A 19237-nucleotide genomic window follows, 5' to 3' on the forward strand; every position below is an offset into this window, starting at 1 on the left:
AATCCTAGACAGTAAGTTAAGTGTTTTGGGAAACAGGTTAAGTTTCTCAGGACATTAGGTACTGTACGGCTGTTTCTTAATTTTCTGTGACAGATGCATTCCTCTTAGATTCCTACTCTGAAAATGGGGTTAAATTGATAACACATCTCTCTGCTATTAAACAGCTCTACAATTGACAGAAATAAAGAAATTGAGATTCAGAAGTATTTCTGTTGTTTGATATCTCTAGACCAGGGGGTCACAAATTCAAATACCTATAAGAGTATGGGTATGAACAAAAAATACATATTTCATAATAAATATTTTGTTTTCAGAGTAAATAAGAACAATGTTTATTTCTACAAGGAAATAGTCTCTCCTCTTTTGGGAAACAATAACTCTTCTAGATTTAGTTTTTTATCTGCTTATCTTTGTTAGAGCAGAGAAACAGGGAAATGGTTATTTAACCATTGACAACATAGTTTACATTCAGTTTCTCTATCAAAGAGATAATAAATTGATGGAACTGTGTTGAACTGTGCAACTGCAATTCAGCTCCAACTAAATGCTGGCCCAATGTTTCCAAATCTTCTGGTCACTGTCCCCCAAAATGAAGGAAGTCAGACCTTTATTGGGAAGGTTTTGAGTTTTCAAAACGTTGGCCTAATTTAATTTTTTTTCAAATAAAAACTACATAAAAGAGAGCATTCCAAGCTAACCAATATTGATCTGCAGACTAGATTGGGCAACAGGCAAGGAGTTCCCAGATTTTATGACTTTTATTTTAGTAAATATTTAAAATTATACCACCTAAAAAAGCCAGCAAACATGAGTTTGATTCTATGACAATAAAAAGCTAAAAAATGAAAAACTTCAGTCAGACTACATATAAGGATCCATATATATCTACATATATGAATAGACATTGTTTTAAGCAACACCACATTCCCTTGTATATTTATAATGGACAAACTAAATAAAAAGAATTAGCATACCAAGTCTTCCTTATTTTTGTATGGCTCCCAATCAACTTGCCTTAGCTGTCTTTAGAGGTTTCCTAGTGTTGTGTGATATTAGGAAGAATTATTACATTGAAGTATTTCATTTAAACAATTGGCATGAAATTCATCTAGATATCTATTATTCAGATTTTGAGAATTCTTCTTGAATATAATTTTCAGCTATTAAAGAATTGGGAATTAACTAACTACTGAGTAATAACTATTCAGAAAGGTAAAACCTTCCACCAATATTGTGGCTATAGATGCATCATTAACTTTCTGGATCATCTGTACAATGGACATAATATTAGTACTAACCTCATTTGGGTTGTAGGTATTAAGTTAATATGTAAAGCTTTTAGATCCTAGTATGACATAAAAAGCATTCATCTGTTAGTTACTAATATAAATTTAAAATACTGCTAGTTAATAACTATGTTCTGGTAGATAAGAATTTTTAACACATAGGCCCCAATTGTTCCCTCTGACTCCAATTAAAAAATAAAAAGGTGTTGACTCTAATAGCCTAAACTCAACATGTAAACTGACATTTGCAAAGCGCAAGTAATGAATTATATTTGAGCAATGGTCTAGTATAAAAACCAATCTGAGAGCTGTTAAGAATGGAACAAAAAGCAGCTAAGTATTCATCATTAGATCAAGAAACCACAAAGTTAGAAAAAGTAAATATCTTAGTCATAAGTGTAAACCAAGGGGGTTATGAATTGGACCTTGCAGTTGACATAGAAGAGAATAAAACCAGAATAGATGCTATCAGACTAAATAATTTAAAACACTAGCCTCCTAATGGCATAAATTACTTCTAAAAGATTTACCTCTATGGTCAGTGCAGATGTCCATACAGGAATAATGAATAAGATGGAAGTGATTAATATATTTTATGTAGGAAATTAAGTTACCAATCAAACAAACAAACAAAAATAGAGGATTGCAGAAATTACATAATTTGTCAAAGTGACAAAGCTACAAAAATGTAAAAGTAGAAATTCAAATGTGGACCTCTCACACTCAAGAAATCACTCTCTTTTATTGCTGCCTTTTCATGTAGGAACTAAGAGATTTTTCACTTAATAATCACTAAGAAGCAGTTATTTGAACAAACAAATGTGTAGGTGGAGAACAAGAATCTTCACACAAACACAGTATGTTACTTTACTAACTGGTAAGGAATATTAGCCACTTGTTCATAGGCACTATCCAGTTGCTGGGATTATTTCTAACATATTTAAGGTCAGACATGGAGTAGAGAATAAAACTGGCTTTCTATCTCAGTTTCTATCTCAGACTGACAGCTGACAGAGTGGAGGGGAGAGGGGTGACTAGATGGAAAGAAGGTGAAAGGATTAACTAAGAACATATATCCATAACCCATAGGCACAGACAAAAGTGTGGTGATGGCCAGAGGGAAGGGGGCAGGGGCTGGGTAGAAGTAGGCAGAGTGAAGGGATGGGGATGAGGACATTTTCAATAGTATCAACAATAAAAATGAAATTTAAAAAAAAGAAGTATTGTTCATTAATTTTCTTCTTTTTTATATTGTAGTGTTTTTTTCTGACATAATTAGAGGCCCGGTGCACAAAATTTGTGCATGGGGTGTCCCTCAGCCCAGCTTGCACCCTCTCTAATATGGGACCCCTCAGGGGATGTCCAACTGCAGGATTAGGCCTGAATCGGGCCTAATCCTGCAGTTGGACATCCTTCTCACAATTCGGGACTGCTGGCTCCTAACTGCTCACCTACCTGCCTGATTGCCCCCTAGATATGACCCTGCACAGAAAATTTTATTAGTATAGATATGACCCTGCACAGAAAATTTTACTAACCTGCTTTACAATAAGGGCTTGACGATTGAATCATTAGGACCAGACACCAAGATTTCCTTTCTTTGAATAGTGGAGGGAATACTTATCTTGTCTTTAAGTTGCCCGGAAATTAAAATGAGATAATGACTTAGAAAAGTATAAAAGCACCACATAAAGACAACTGTCTTTTTAATGAAGTGGCAAAATGAAAAACACTTTTTATTCTCCCCTTCCTTCCTTTACAGCTTTTATTTAAACTTTGAAATTTATAAAAATTTCACTCCAATTTTCATTTCTTTACATTCAACATTATTTTGTATTGGTTTCAGGTTTTATATAGTTACAGAATAGTGGTTAGACAATCATATACTTTACAAAGTGTTCCCCGATATTTCTAGTACCCACCTGGCATCATACCATCATTACAACACTACTGACTATATTCCCTATTTAAGTGACAATGGGTTTACAGGTTCCTTTCAATCTTTCTTTTGTGTTTTTTGTCCTTCCTTTTCTTTCTCACTTCTTCCCTCATTTTCTTTATATAGTATCTCAATTGGCCATCAAAGCTCAGTGAAGGCACTGGGACACGCTTCATCCATTTTACAGACCAGGAAACTGAGGCCAATTCCAGTTGGCTGTGGAACTTGACTCAGGAAGCCCTCAGAGCACACAGGAAGCCCTCAGAGCCATGCTCTTTGCACTTCCTAAGGGGCAGCGGCCCAGCAAACAGAACAAACCTTCCAGTCAGGCTTCCGAGCCTCTTTCTCAAGCACCTCTTCATTGCGGATGCTCCACATTCTTTCCTCTCCCCCCATTCTTTACTGCCCCCCCTTCTCCGAAGCAGGTGGAAGGCTTCCCACTCACTGCCTAGGCATGCTCTGCTATGGGGCAGGGTGTAGTGAGCTTGCTTTTGGGTGAAGGCAGGAGCAGTAGTCACTGCCTCTGAAGTGTGAAGGCCGCCTGAGCGAGGCCCATTAGCACTGGGAGCTTCTCTGAATCACGTCAGTCAGTCCAGTATCCTGCAGTGCAGCACCCCTTCACTGAGGTGGCTCCACCCCTCAACCCCCGCCTCAGGGATGAGGGTCCTTGCCCCTCTGCCAGGAGTCCTTCCATGCCCCTTGATCCCTGGCTGGGCCCACCCACATCTTGGGGGCACTGCAGAACCTCTGTCTCTCTGCAGATGAGGCAGATCCCTGCCCTAGGTCTCTGCAAAGCTATGAATCTGTGGCCAGAGGCCTGGTCTGGGTCTCAGCAACCACATGCCTGCAATGTTCCCAGGGACCCTGGGAGGGGCTGGGCGAGTCCTGCCACGCCCCCCCAGGGTGGCGATCACTGCCTGGGACCCCCGGGAGCGCCTGGCTGGCCCGGACACGCCCCCCCAGGGTGGCGATCCCGCCCGGGACCCCCAGGAGAGCCCGGTTCGGCCTGGACACGCCCCCCAGGGTGGCAATCGCAGCCCGGGACCCCTCGGAGCGCCCGGCTCGGCCCGGACACGCCCCCCCAGGGTAGCGATCGCCCCTGGGACCCCCAGAACTAAGAGGATTGGGCGCCGCCATCTTGGACTTCTCAACGGCCGGATAGGCCACCCGGAGTCCCGCCCCCACCTTCACGCAGGCCCAATCATGGGCATAGCGGAGGTGCGATCAATTTGCATGTTTCTCTATTATAAGGTAGGATTGTATATGTGAAGTTCAATAAAAAAAAGTTTTACTGGGAAAAAAAGATAAATGCCAAAAGATATCCTCTCTTTAGTGAAGCAGGAAAGTTTACAAATATTATGGCACACATTTATTTTGGTTGTTCAAAATCCAGTCACTTTTAAGTAAGAACAATTCACTTTTCTTTGTATTTATTCCTGTGCTGGCTGCATGAATGATGTCCTGTCCTCAACAACAAGGCAAACAATCCAATTAAAATATGTGCAAAGAACTTAAATATTTCCCAAAGAGGACATAGAAATGGCCAACAAACATAAGATAAGATACTTAACATCAATTTGTCACAGGGAGGACATGCAAATCAAAATCATCAGATACTACTTCACACTTAAAAAATAAAAGAACACAGAATGTAAATCTTGGCAAGGATGTGGATAAATTGGAACCATTGTATATTGCTGATGGGTATGTAAAATATATATTGCTGATAGAAATGTAAAATGTTTCCACAGCCACTGTGGAAACCAATTTAGTAATTCCTCAAATTAAACATAGCGCAGGTGGTGTGGCTCAGTGGTTGAGGTTCGATTCCTGGTCAGGGCATATACCCACATTGTGGGCTTGATTCCCAGGGTGGGGAGTGCATTGGGAAGCCAATCAATGATTCTATCTCTGTCTCCCTTCTTCTCTGAAATCAATAAAAAATATACTAGTATATATTTTTATAAAGTTAAACATAGATTTACCATCCTATATAATAAAAGGTTAATATGCAAATCAACCGAACGGTGGAATGACCAATCACTATGACATGCACTGACTACCAGGGGGCAGACACTCAATGCAGGAGCTGCCCCCTGATGGTCAGTGAGCTTCCACAGGGGGAGCGTCGCTCAGCCAGAAGCTGGGCTCATGGCTGGCGAATGCAATGGCAGTGGCAGGAGCCTCTCCCACCTCCATGGCAATGCTAAGGATGTCCGACTGCCAGCTTAGACCCACTGCCCATGGACAGTGGGCCTAAGCCCTCAGTTGGATGTCCACTGAGGGCTCTCAGACTGCGAGGGGGCACAGGCCAGGCTGAGGGACCCCCCCATGTACATAAATTTCGTGCACCAGGCCTCTAGTAGGACGATATAATCCCACTCCTAAATATATAATCACTAGAGGCCCGGTGCATGAAAATCATGCATTGCGGGCTGGGGGGGGGTTCCCTCAGCCTGGCCTGCCCCCTCTCACAGTCTAGGAGCCCTCAGGGTATGCCCTACTGACGGCTCTTGGGGGGAGCAGGCCTAAGTCGTGGTCTGGCCCCCCTCTATGGGAGGTGACTGGGAGGATCAGGGGATGGGGCTGCCCACATCACCCCGCTGCTGCTGCCAAAGGCAGCGATGGGGCTGCCGACCCTTGACCCTCACTTCTTCAGTGCTGGCCCTGCCCCCCACCCACTTGTGTATGGGGGGGCAATCTGGGGCCAGGCCAGCTGGGGGAGGGGCTGTGGGAGGTTGAGGCACTGAGGTCGCACCCCGTCCAGCTTCTGCAGAGGCTCCAAGACCAGGGGACGCCCTGCCTCTCCTAATGCCGCCCCTCGTAGCGCTGCCTCTACGGAAGGAGGGGACGCGACTGGTGCTGCTGTGCCTCTCCCAGCGTCTGCCTCTGCAGACGGAGGGGCCGCATGGTGCTGGTAGGACCAGCGCGGGCCCACCGGTGCCGCTCCGCCTCTCCCACACCACTGGCCCTTGGCCCTTGCAGCTGCTGCAGCTTTGTCTGGAAGGATGTCCAGAAGACGTCCAGTCTAATTAGCATATAACCCTTTTATTAGTATAGATAAAATTTGAAAACAGAAACTCAAATATTTGTACATGGATACAGTAGATCCTCGGGTTATGTCAGAGATCCGTTCCTGCGGCACGACATAACGCAATTTTCATCGTAAGTCGGAACCCACCTACATAAGCACGTATGTCACTCACATGAAGCACATACACAGCAGTAATGAAGTGAAACAGTAAAAAAAAAAATTAAAAGAAAGATAATTCCTGACCTTTACTTGTGGTAAATAAATAATAAAAAACGTAAAGCACATATGTACATACATCAAAATGACGGAACTTTTTCTTTAATAAATAAATGGGAGATGATGACGCAACCACAAAACAACATATGTCGAGTCCGACATAACCCGAGGACTGTCTGGATTCTCCGCAGTGCTAGTCACAATAGCTAAAGGTGGAAACAACCCAAATGCCCATCAATAGATGCATGTATAACGTTAAGTGTAGTATATGCAAGCAATAGAATATTTCATAAAATTATTTCCTATTAGACTATCACTCCATAAAAGGAAACGAAGCACTGAAACATAGTATAACAATAATCTACACTAATGAAAGAGAAATATGCAAACTGACCACACCTCCGCAACACCCACCAGCCAATCAGGAGTAAATATGCAAATTAACCCAACAAAGTTGGTGGGTTAATTTGCATATGCAGGCGCGGAGGGGCTGGGCGGGGCAGGATGCCTGCTATGGGCGGGAGGTTGGGGGGGGGGTGCGGTGGAGGGAGCTACAGGATCGGTGCTCCAACCAGAGCAGAGAACACTGAAGGCTCTGGCCGGAGCAAACACTCTGGTCAGAGTGAAGACAGAAGGCAGCGGCCAGAGCGAAGGCCTGGGTCTCAGGTGCCAGAGGAAAACCGGTGCCAGCAGCAGGGTAAGGAAGGCCTATTGCACAAATCTTCATGCAATGGGCCTCTAGTTCTCTATAAATTTAGAGACAAAAACAAATTGGTGGTTCCAAAGGGCTGGGGGAAAGAAAGAATGAGAAGTAAGAATTTATTAGGTATGGGTTTTATTTTGGGGACAAAGAAAATGTTTTAGAAGTTGATCAAAAGAGTGGTTACACAACATTGTTAATGTACTGAAGGTCACTACATTGTTTAGCTAATTATGTTAAATGAGTATATGATAACATGTTTATATTATGTGAATTTTACTACAAATTGAAAAAAATTACAAAAGGGGTTACAACATTTGGACAATTAGTCTTTTATTTGAAACTTTAATCATTAAGTAAGGAGAATATTTTATAAAAATTACTCTCATTATAATGGAAGTGTTATTATGGTAATGACTTTTATTGCTATTAAGATTATTACTATGATTCTTATTAATATATACTTCTTTGATGCCCCAAGGCACCAAATATATTTCTGTGCACAGAATACAGAATAAATCTATGGGGACAAGTTTCCTAGCTTCTAAATCTATTGATTAGGCTTGTAAAGCTTAGCATTATCAGACATGAATACAGATTCTAGCTTCATAATTATTCTACCACAGGCTTCCACATTATTTTACCACACTGCTCTCTTTTTATTATAAACAGCACACTGGTAGCCCCAAACAATTCCTAGAAAATTCTAAAATGCTATAATGAAAGCTAGCAGTCCTTTACTGAAAACTCTACTTCTACAATCTGCTCAAAAAGGAAATTTTTCACTAATTTGACCTTACATATTTCAAGTTTTGAAATTGTAGATAAAATGTGTAAGACACCAGATTTTATTTTAACCATTAATCTTCAAAATGTTACTAACAATATTACATTTTCTTTGAAAATTATCCAATCTCTACTATAAATTTCACATCTGTGTCATCTATTGATTTAGGAGTTATAGCTATTCCTCCTCATTAATCAAAGAGTTTGCCAAATTACTTGTAGTTTTTCTGTCCAATTCAAATTCTGTAATCATCTTTCATGATTTAAACATCCTACATCAAATATTCAAGGTAGTTATTTATCACATAGAAGTTAAGCATACTTACTTTGATTATACAATTCAATAAAGCCAAGGCTTTAAAAAAATGTTTTGACAGCCAAATCTCCACCCCAACACCAATCTCCTTCAATCACTTACCTAGTGCACATTTTTCCCCTTCCTCCCTTCCTTCCTCCCTCCCTCCCTCCCTCCCTCCCTCCCTCCCTTTCTTCCTTCCTTCTTCCCTTCCTTTTTTTCAATTACAGTTTACTTTCAATATTGTTTTATACTGGTTTCAGGTGTATAACATACTGGTTAAAAAGCATATACTTTCCAAGAACCCACTTGGCACCATACATAGCCATTGCAATAGTATTGACTACATTCCCTATGTTGTACTTATATCTCCATGACTGTTTTGTCATTTGTATTTCTTAATTCGTTTACCTTTTACCCATCCCCTAACACACCTCCCCTCTAGCAACCAACAGTCTATCCTCTGTATCTATGATCTGTTTCTATTTTGTTTGTTCATTTATTTTGTTCTCAGGATTCCACATATGTATTTGTCTTTCTCTGACTGACTTATTTCACTTAGCATAATATCATCTAGGCCCATGGTTGGCAAATTGCGGCTCGCGAGCCACATGTGGCTCTTTGGCCCCTTGAGTGTGGCTCTTCCACAAAATACCACAGCCTGGACGAGTCTATTTTGAAGAAGTGGCGTTAGAAGAAGTTTAAAAAATTTGGCTTTCAAAAGAAATTTCAATCGTTGTACTGCTGATATTTGGCTCTGATGACTAATGAGTTTGCTGACCACTGGTCTAGGCCAATCCAAGCTGTCAGAAATGGTAAGCTTTTGTTACTCCCTGTGGCAGAGTAATATTCCACTTAATGTATGTACCAAGTTTTTTGATCCATTCATCTACTGATGGGCAACTGGGTTGCTTCCATATTTTGGCTATTGTAAATAAAGCTACAATGAACAAAGTTGAGATCTGAGATGTAATAAAATATTTAAAGATAGCCAAATTAATAACCTATTAAAACCAAGCTAAAAAAAACATTCTTAAGAAGAATATAACCAAATGCAAAATAGCTGTACAATGTCATATTCACTAGGGCATAATAAAAATTAATCAAGAATGAAGAACCAGAAAAAAATGTTACTAATTCTTAATGAAAAAATTATCAACAGATAATTGAGGTTGTCCAGATGTTGGAATCATCATAAAGAACTTTAAAGTAGCTAGCATCTATATATGTATTCAATTTGATGGAGGAGAAACACTCATAACTTATAAAAATCAGAAAATCTTATTAGAAAAATAGTAAAAGGATGAAACAAAAATTATAACAATTTTCAGAAAAATAGCATATACAACTAAATGATTCTTTGGATAACAAGAATGAAGGTGATGGAAGATAGAATCAGTAATCTTGAAGATAGATCAATAGAAATAATGCAGTATGAAAAGACCAACAAATGTTTTTGGGGAAAAACAAATAAGTGGAGTTTTAGAAAACTGTGGGATATATCAAAAGCATAAACTACATGTAATTTCAGTCCAAGACAAACTGGCAAAAGAAAAGAGGAGAGAAAAAAATGTTTTTGAAGAAATAATATTCAAAAACTACCTAAATGTGTGCAAGACATCATTTTACACAAACACAAGGCTTAGGAAAAGCCAAGTTGGAATAATATAAATAAAACTAAATCCCAGTGCAAAAAGTCAAATACAATAATCACAAATGTGTAAGACCTTATAGCCAACCTTCAAAATACATGATGCAAAAACTATAGTACTAAAGAACTAGCTAATTCTCTAAACATAGTGAAAGATTTTAACAGTCCCCTTGAAAAATTGGTTGAGAAACTAGACATAAAAACAGGCGCACACACACAAAAAAAAAGGAAAAGGGAAAAAAAACACACACACACACACACAAACAGGCACAACCTAGATCTAATGGTTGCATATGATAATGTCAGAATACACATTCTTTTTGAATGCTCAAATATTCACCAAGAGGAAACCATAAACTGTACCATACAAAGTCTGAATAGATTTTACAGAACTGAAATCATATGGAATAATCTGATCACAATGTAATTAGATATCAAGTACCACAACAATCCGGAAAACTTGTAAATATTTTCAATTAAACAACACACTTTGAAACAAACCATTAAAGAAAAAAAGTCAAAGGAGAAATTATAGAATAGATTGAAATGAACAATCTTACAAAACACAGCATCTGAACATTGGGGGAGGGAACTAAAAGAATTATCACAGGGAAATTTGTACTTTTAAGTGTTCAGATTTTCTTTTTTTTAAAAAAAAATTCTAAAATAAATGACCTAAGATTCTAGATTAAAACAATATTTTAAACTCAGGGCAACATAAACTAAAAGTATGTCGCAATTAGAAAAAGTACAGATAAAAGGAGATAGCAATAAAAGACCAACTGGGAAAATCAACAAAGTGGAAACCCATCTTTTTAACTCAATTTGAGATGTAGCCACCCGGCTGCAAAAGATTCTGTCCTCCCTGCCCACCCCCCCCCCCGACCCCGACCCCCATGCCCACGCCCAGCCCTACCCCTACCCCCACCCCCCTCACTCAAACCTCCTCCCCATCCCCACGCCTACCAAAAAAAAAAAGCCGTTTAACGGAGCTGCTTACTGTGGACCAGCGAGGCGTGGGCAGCGCGGAACCCGGGCCTGGGCCTCCGCCTGTGCAGGCCGCAGGGCCCCCTCAGCAAGGCACCCGGTCCCCAAGATGCTGAGCTTCTGGAAGTCGCTCCCACTCTGTGGGGCCTCAGTGCAGGCCCGGCGGCTTCTGGCCTCGGGGGCCCAGTCCGCACGAAGGGCAGCACCCGGACAGGTGAGCGGCTGGGAGCACCGCCCTGGCTGGTCGGCCATGTGGGGCCTCGCCCAGGAGGACGGTCAGGCCTCCGCGGGGCTCACCCCCGGGGCCCAGGTGGGCGCTCTGGGGACCGGAATGAAGTGTCTTCCCAGGGCCTGGGCCCCCTCTGCTCCGGTCACTGGGGAGGAGCAGGTGGGACAGGCCGGCGGGGCCGCCCCGGGGGCCTGGCCGGACCAGAAGCCCGAAGGCAGGGCTTGGGGTGTCCACTCCTGGCCTCGTGCCGGGCTGTGCGGGGGCCCGGAGGCCCAGGGGCGGGAGGGCGCCTCTCAGGCCTGGCTGGGCGGACCGCGGGGCTGTTGCTGGGGCTGAGCCCAGTCCTGGCTGGAGCTGAGGCCCCTGAGGCTCCTCCGAGGCTCCGGGGAGGGACTGGCCCTCAGGACCGGAAGTGGCTCCTGGCTGCTGCTTCTGAGCGGCCCCACCTGGGCTCGGCCCCAGCGGCCCTGCCCCTGCGCTCCCGGGGCGCGGGGTCTGCCCGGAGGCCTCCTGGGCTGGTTTGTTCCGAGGCCCTGTTGAAACCCCTGGGAGACTGGTTTCCAGGCTGATGGGCTCGGGAATGTTCCAGAAGCCATTATCCTCATCCCAGCAGGATGGGAGCTGAATCTCCAGGTTTCTGTAGTGGCTGCATCTGCTGCAGGAGCTGCTGGCAGGGCCTAGAGCCTCGTTCTTGCCGGTAGAAGGTGGCCAACTTACCTACCCAGCGCGCACTCTGACTGCAGATCCCGGATCTCAGATCTCTCTCTCTCCCTTCCCCTCCTCATCTGCTTGGAATATAATATGGTACAACCAATTTAGAGATCTGCCTAGCAATTTCTTTACAAGTTCATATTCACTCAGCATGAAATGCAGGCATTGCTTTCCTAGGTATTTACCCCAAAGAAATACAAACATATGTCCAAAGAACCATTCAAGAAGATTCTTAGTCGCTTTATTCATACTAGTGAAAAACTGACAATGCAAGTGTTCATCAACAGGTGAGTGGCTAAGCAAAATGTGGATTCTCCAGTATGCTCTCAGTAATAAAGATGAACAGGCCACTGTCCTAAAAACCTAACATGAGGCATCTTAAAATCATTATGCTGAGTGATAGTCAGAAGTAAAAGTACTTAGGATGGATGATTCTATTTATATATATTTTAGAAAAAAGAAACCCAATCTATAGGAATAGTAAACAGTGTGAAAAGGATTGCAGAGTGGTACAAATAAATAATTAGTGGTGGAAATATTCTGTATCTTTCCTGAAGCAATGATTTTATAAGTATGTACATATGTCAAAACTGCATAAAATTGCACATTTTAAGAGTTTCATTCCTTTCCTTCCTCCTTATGGGAGAAATCTATTATTATAATACATCAAATATGTCAGGATACTACTAAATTGTTTCCCCACCTCTCTGGATACAGATGACTTGTCATTGTTTCCCCTACAAATATGTATGTGAAGATAGAGGACAATCAAACTGTTTAAGGTGTGTTTTATTTAGAAAGAAGCATAACATTGGGGTTGGTTACAAAGATACAAGTGTTAGTATAAATATTTTTAATTTTTTTTATTTCTATTCTTTGCACCTTACATTTTAAAAGTTATTTTTATAGAGCATAAATTCAAATTACAATTTAAAATTAAAATGATAGCCTTAACCGGTTTGGCTCAGTAGATAGAGCATCGGTCTGCGGGCTGAAGGGTCCCAGGTTCGATTCAGGACAAGGTCATGTACCTTGGTTGCAGGCACATCCCCAGTAGGGGGAGTGCAGGAGGCAGCTGAATCGATGTTTCTAACTCTCTATCCCTCTTCTCCCTTGCTCTCTGTAAAAAAATCAATAAATATATTTTTAAAAATAAAATAAAATTACAATGATAAAAGAGGAAATTAATTTACTCATCAGTCAAAGATAAGCACTGTCAATATTTTAGTACATGTTTTCTCACATTTTTCCTTCTCTATTTTTTAACAGAGAAACTGCTTTGATTATAAAATAATATGTAGTTTATGGTAAATAAATTGAATATGCATACTATTGTGAGGAGGGAAATAAAAATCACTTAAAACCTCTTTATACTGATAATCATCAGCAACAGTTTGGTGACCATCCATTCAGACATCTTTTTTATTCATCTATATACATACATACATACATATACCTACATATAATTTTTCATAAATTGAATTATGGTATTCATGATACATTTTTTCATTGATACCTCTTTTTTAACCTTTTGCACTCGGATGTCAAGTGTGACTCGACACGGTTAGCATTAGAATAAAGGAATCGAGAAAAAAGCAAGTGAGTGCAAAGGGTTAAATGCATTATTTATCTTCATACAGTGAAGATCACAAATACTGTAATAAAAATGACTGTTATTAAAATGTTAGATGAGCATCTGCCTTTCCCAGATTGAGAGTTGTTGAAAATATTATTTATGCAAAATAGAAAGTTCTTCAATTTAGGTAAGATGACTAACATTACACAATAAATTTGTGTAGGTCAGATCGATAAGATACAACAAGAAGATTATGGAAAACCAATGACTTGAAATCCTCAGGAAAAACGTTGGAGTGTGTGTGTGGGGGGGAATCTAACAATACATACACATATAATAACCATCTCCTACACAGATAGCCAATGCCAAAAAAAAATAAAATTATAAGTCAACATTTTCTTGCAGGCTGTTAGCTGGAGCTCACCCTCAGATCCTAGAGACTGCCCTTGGATTCTAGTCACATGGTTCTCTCAAAACCTGGCAGGCTATTTATTCAAGTCCAGCAAGAAACTCTCTCTCATTTCAGTTCTCCCAGAGTCTTTTCATAGCTGACCTATAGATGGTTTTATAAAGGATTAGGTTGGGCACATACAGGATAATACCCCTTTTGATTAATCTAAAGTCAATATATTGGACACTTGAATTATATCTGTAAAATCCCTACACCTTGGCCACATAAGGTTACCAACTGATAGGAGCAATGTTCCATAAGGTTCCCAGTTCCCTCCCAAAGTTAAGAAAAAGGAGATTATGCAGATTTTGTACACAAGGGGATGAAACTTAGTGTTCAATTTAGAATTCTACTTACCTCATTGGAAAACAGAGGAAAAGAAGCCTACCTCTACATATTATAGAGGGAAAGAAATTAGAAATGATTTTAGGTAAGATCCTAAAAGGTCTAAAAATTTAAGAGGAAACAAAGTTTAGATTTTAATAAATGTGAGATTCTAAAGTTATTTTATTAGTTTAACCTAGATATAGTATTTTAATAGAAAAGTTGATACTATATCAGCTAAATTCATGAAGAATAAATAAATGTGTAAACTATATCAACAAAGTGCAAAAATTACTAAAAAATCCTCTTTTTCTACTTTATAATTTGTAAATACCTAAATCAATGATAATAATAATTTAATAGGTAACGGTTGAAAACACAGAATCCAGGTCCAAAATCTGTGGGCCTGAATACTGGTTTGTCACTTTCATGCCATGTGACTCTAGCCAAAATCTTAACCTTTCTGTACCAAGAGATACAGATTTTTTTTTTCTGGAAAATAGTCAATAATTATATTACCTACCAAATAGCACTATTTGCAAGATTAAATAAGTTAATTATATAAATTACTTGACACATAAATTATTAAGTGACACATAAATACTTACCATCTTTTAAAGCAGGGACTCCAGTGAAGGTCAATATCAAATGCTGCCTGGGACTGGACCTGGGCTACCTGTTTGGAGCTACAAAGCAACCCACCCGTTGTGGCTGTCTCGGCTAGGATTAGGTTCGCATGGGAGGGGCCAAGAAACATACAAGGCCAGCTTCTGCCAGTACGGAGTCTGAGCACGTCAGCAAAAGGCTCAAGGTAGGTGAGCTTCACCTCTGCCTGCCAGCAACCTGTTAGGCTCAGTCACTGAAAGACCGTATGGTAGTACATAAGTTGCATGAGGTAGGTACTCTTGAGTTACCAGGAGGGGCTAGCAGTGTTCACCAGTGGTGACCACAGATTCAAACTTGGCACCAGTTCTGGGTCTGAAGTCACTCAGCAAAAGTCTCAGGATACACTAAGGCCAATTGACACCCGCTTGAGGCTTGCAGATTTGTTTTTGTTTTGTGTTTTTGGTGGGCAGCGTGTCAGGGAGTTGCCAGGGTGAGGCCAGCAGAATTCATGTGGCTGAAGCAGAGCAAGATTTAGCCATGTAGAGGGAGGGTTCTACACAGGAACCGTGGCACTTGTCGGGCAAGCGAGGGAAAAATAGCTCTCAACCTGGTCCTAGAGCAACAGAACTCAGTCTCTCCCTGTGTTTCTCTGCCACCCCACTGAGTGAGCCCAGACCTCTTCCAGAGCCTTCCAAGATGTCGTCTCTGTGGGGTTGCATCCAGCTGACTCTTCCATAGGGTGTGAGTTAGGCAGAGAAGCAACATTTTTACTTGTTGTATCCCTATGTCCTAAGGCCATGGCCTCCAAGCCTCTGGCCCTTTTACCAGAAGGACCCAAAGGTAACACAGAGAGGCCTAGGGTACTCCAGTTCAGACCAGGCCACTACTTGGATTCCATCTGGACAGCTTTATGTCCTCACTCAGTGTGTGTGTGTGTGAGAGTGTGTAAAGGGGGTTCATGTTAGGAGGGCTTTCCTCAAGCAGAAACAGGCTGAGGAGGAGTCAGAAACCTGGTGGGCCAGTGATGTTCACACTCCAGGTTAAGGCTAACTGGGTGGATGTGCAGTGTGGCCAGTCAGTGCCTTTGGCCTGAGGTTCATCCCAAGCCCTGGAGGTAAATCTAATTTCCCCTGGGTGGAGGTCTGTGCAGACACAGGGCTGGGCCTAATCCAGGAACAGAAGGCCCAGTGAATAGGCCTCTGAGGGCTCCAGATCAGCTGCCAGTACTGTAACTGCAGAACTCACTCAGGAAATTAGGGAGGAGCTGGTCCATGGGGAAACCCCCACCACTTTTCCATGAGTGAGTGACAGGTTCACAATGCCACCAACAGGGCCCAGCTCTGGCTCACAATTAGTGTGGCCGCTGAGGGGTTTCCAAAACCAGGGCCGAGAGATGGCTAGACAAGTCCTCCTCCCCTGAAGCTACCCAGGGTTCACAGGCAGCTCAGGATTTCCAGCTCCCGCCTTGAGTACCATTTCCATGTTCACACAACTAGGCCTAGGGACCTGAAGTCATGGAGGCAGAGCCCAAGGATTAGAAGATGGGGTTTTGGGGGTGGGTTGGGGTGTGGGGGTGCATGTGAGCTTATGGGGAGGAGGGGTTGATGCCAGATATACAAAGAGCACCCCCAGAGGCTGAAATTGTACCAGCAGCAAAGACCATGAATCTGGTAGACTGTTAGCAGGAAAGATGTCCTGTGGTGGGTCCTGGACTGCAGCTTCTCTTGAAGACTCTGGCTGTGTTCTATCTTTGGGGAGTGTGTGTGGGGCTGAAGGGGGATGGAGAGAATACATGGAAAAGCAGGCATGTCACGTAGGTGATCTTTTCTCCTCTCACTGCTCCCAAGAAGCAGAGCCAGCTCCAGCTTCGACACGTGTACTAGTACATGCTGAGGAGCCAGATGCAGGGGCAGAAGTAGACTCCTGCAGACTTGGAAGAACGTCCAACTCATGGTAGTGCTACCTCCAACAGTTGCTCCAGAGCTGCAACCAACACTAACATCCATTCCAGCTGCAACTATGGAGCAGGGCCTGGCATGTGGAGCATCTCCTGAAAGGGTCTATGACCTAACACAGGACCCACCATCCTTGCCAGGGGAAATTTCACCTGAGCCTGCCAGAGATAAACTGACTGGAGAGCTGGCTCAGGAAACTTTCTAGAGGTCAGTTCTAGAGCCACTACTTGAATCTGTTCTCCCACTAGAATGTTCTTTACCCTCTCTTTTTGACATTGCAAATATCTTATCTTTTGGGGTAATGTCTGAATTTTTATAATGCTTGTGTGACTTTGAGAGTTCTAAAAATTTTAAAGTCATATGTTCAGTGTTATTCATTTATCACTCCTATATGGAGTAAAATACATTATTGAGTTTTTACTTTAAAGGATTTATTACAAGGAAAATAAAGGTTTATTATGGTATTTGATTCCTAATTCTAAAGGAATCAAATAAAGAACAAAGTCCTTCCAGAGGTGCTCACCATTTCAGTCCTTTCCCTGTGTGTGCACATTGTGTTGCCATGTGCATGTGAGTGGACCTTATCCCATTCCCATGCATGCATATATGGGTGCCTGTGTGTGTTACGTTTGTGGGTGTCAGACAGGGAGGATTCCCAGGCATGTGCCCTTATGGACCCTCATTTCCCCAGGGGTGGATACTACCAGTCAATCCCCTTCCTCCTTGGAATTTTCTGTTTCCCCACATGAGAATTTCCAAAGCCCCTGATGTGGAACATGGGGCCATTTCCAATTTTTAACTCCCATCATTGTGCTGAAGGGAACAACTGCACCCATAAATATATAGCTACTAGTAGCCCTGCACACAAATCCGTGTGCCAGTAGCTCGCTGCCACCTTCCAGTAGATCTCCGCCCGCTGCCCCACCCTCCTGTAGCTCCCTCCGCCCCCCACCCCTCCCCAAAGCTTGCTGCCCTACCCCTTCCTATAGCTCTCCGCTGCCCGCTGTTCCACCCTCCTGCTGATCTGTCATCCACGGTTGGTTGTTATGCTTCACTGCGTAATGACCATTTGCATATTACATCTTTATTATATAGGATAATAAGAAGAAAGGCTAAAAACATAATATACTACACTGTATACTTACTAACATACATAGAATTACATTCTTAACGAGTAAGGATACTCTTTATACATTTATTAATTGATAGGATATACCATCAAAAAGTAAGTAATCTAGCCTGCAGCAGGACTTTGCTGGGAAGGAGGACATGATAAGACATTTTTATTACTAAATTAAGGTCATGTTGACAATTTATAGCAATCATAGAATTTTCTGTTTCCCAAGAATAACTAGGAAAATCATGTGGCCTCAAAAGCTTTCACCCTGTTGGAGATACAAATTGGAAGCCAAAAATATATATTCGGTATTTCAGGGCATAAAAGTGAATGATACAAGTCAGAAGGACTAAATCTCAAAGTGGCAAATGCATGCTGTGCTTACCTCTGTGGTTCTGAAGAGCCACATGCTGTATCTCAGAAAAGGATAAAATAGTAAAGAATCATGTCAATTAGAGCTACCGTATATTTTCTAACTGCAGAAATATCAGTTAGCCAGAACATTTCTAGACCTGTAATAATATTTTCCCTTTAAATTTTATCTTCTATTTAGAAGAAATACTTCTTTCAATGGAAATGGAAGATTTGGCAATAATCAAGGAAATCATTAACTGCATTTAAAAAAATATTAAATCAATCTTATTTAAAATTCAGTCTAATCTTAGCAAATAATTTTAGTATTGTAAGGAAGGAGAAAACCAGAAGCCTAAGCTATAGGAAATAATGAGGGGAAAAATAAATATTGAATTCACATGAATGTAGCATTGAATCCAGGCTTCTATAATTTGAATGTGTGGAACTTGCCTCCTGGGCTGAACACTAGGGACAGCAAGGCACTTACTAAGGATAGACCCCAGGTCCTGGATGCCCCCAGCCTCCACCCACACAGCAGGACAGCAGCAGGCTCAATGAGTCGAATGAATATGAACTTCATCTGTGGAAATTCTTTTATTATTTGTTTTGTTTGGGAGCTTATTTTGGTTTTTGCTTTTTCTTTGGTTTGTTAAGCCATAAAAAACAAAATGTGGATCAAAACTTTCCTGAAAATTATTTTATCAAGAGAAAGCAAATCATTTTCTCCCTACTATCCTTGGCCTTCTTCATGTTTTTAAAATAAATTTTTAAAAAGAAGGAAAAAAAAGTGTGGAACTTACTAGTGGTCCTAAATGGCAAGACATACCCACTTCATGTGGTTATTGTGTAGATGATGAAGTGATTCAGGCAAAGTACCTTGCGTAGTACTCAAAAAATGTTTTTGTTCCTTTCATAATATTTTTAAAGAAGTTATTTTCTAAGCCATACTTTCTAATTACCATATTGCTAACTACAAGCAAATTTGAAAAACCCACCTTTCCTTAAATCTCAAATACAGCT

General features: G+C 41.5%; 1 long non-coding RNA gene across 1 annotated transcript; it reads left to right on the forward strand.

The window, feature by feature from the left end:
• The first annotated feature begins 10883 nt into the window (after positions 1-10883).
• On the forward strand, positions 10884-16922 carry LOC129151625 (uncharacterized). Its single transcript, XR_008558262.1, has 3 exons — positions 10884-11108; positions 14806-14996; positions 16639-16922. It is a non-coding gene; the product is annotated as an uncharacterized LOC129151625 (long non-coding RNA).
• Positions 16923-19237: the final 2315 nt, after the last annotated feature.

The sequence above is a fragment of the Eptesicus fuscus genome, chromosome 15 (genome assembly GCF_027574615.1).
Source record: "Eptesicus fuscus isolate TK198812 chromosome 15, DD_ASM_mEF_20220401, whole genome shotgun sequence".
Taxonomy (NCBI): Eukaryota; Metazoa; Chordata; class Mammalia; order Chiroptera; family Vespertilionidae; genus Eptesicus; species Eptesicus fuscus.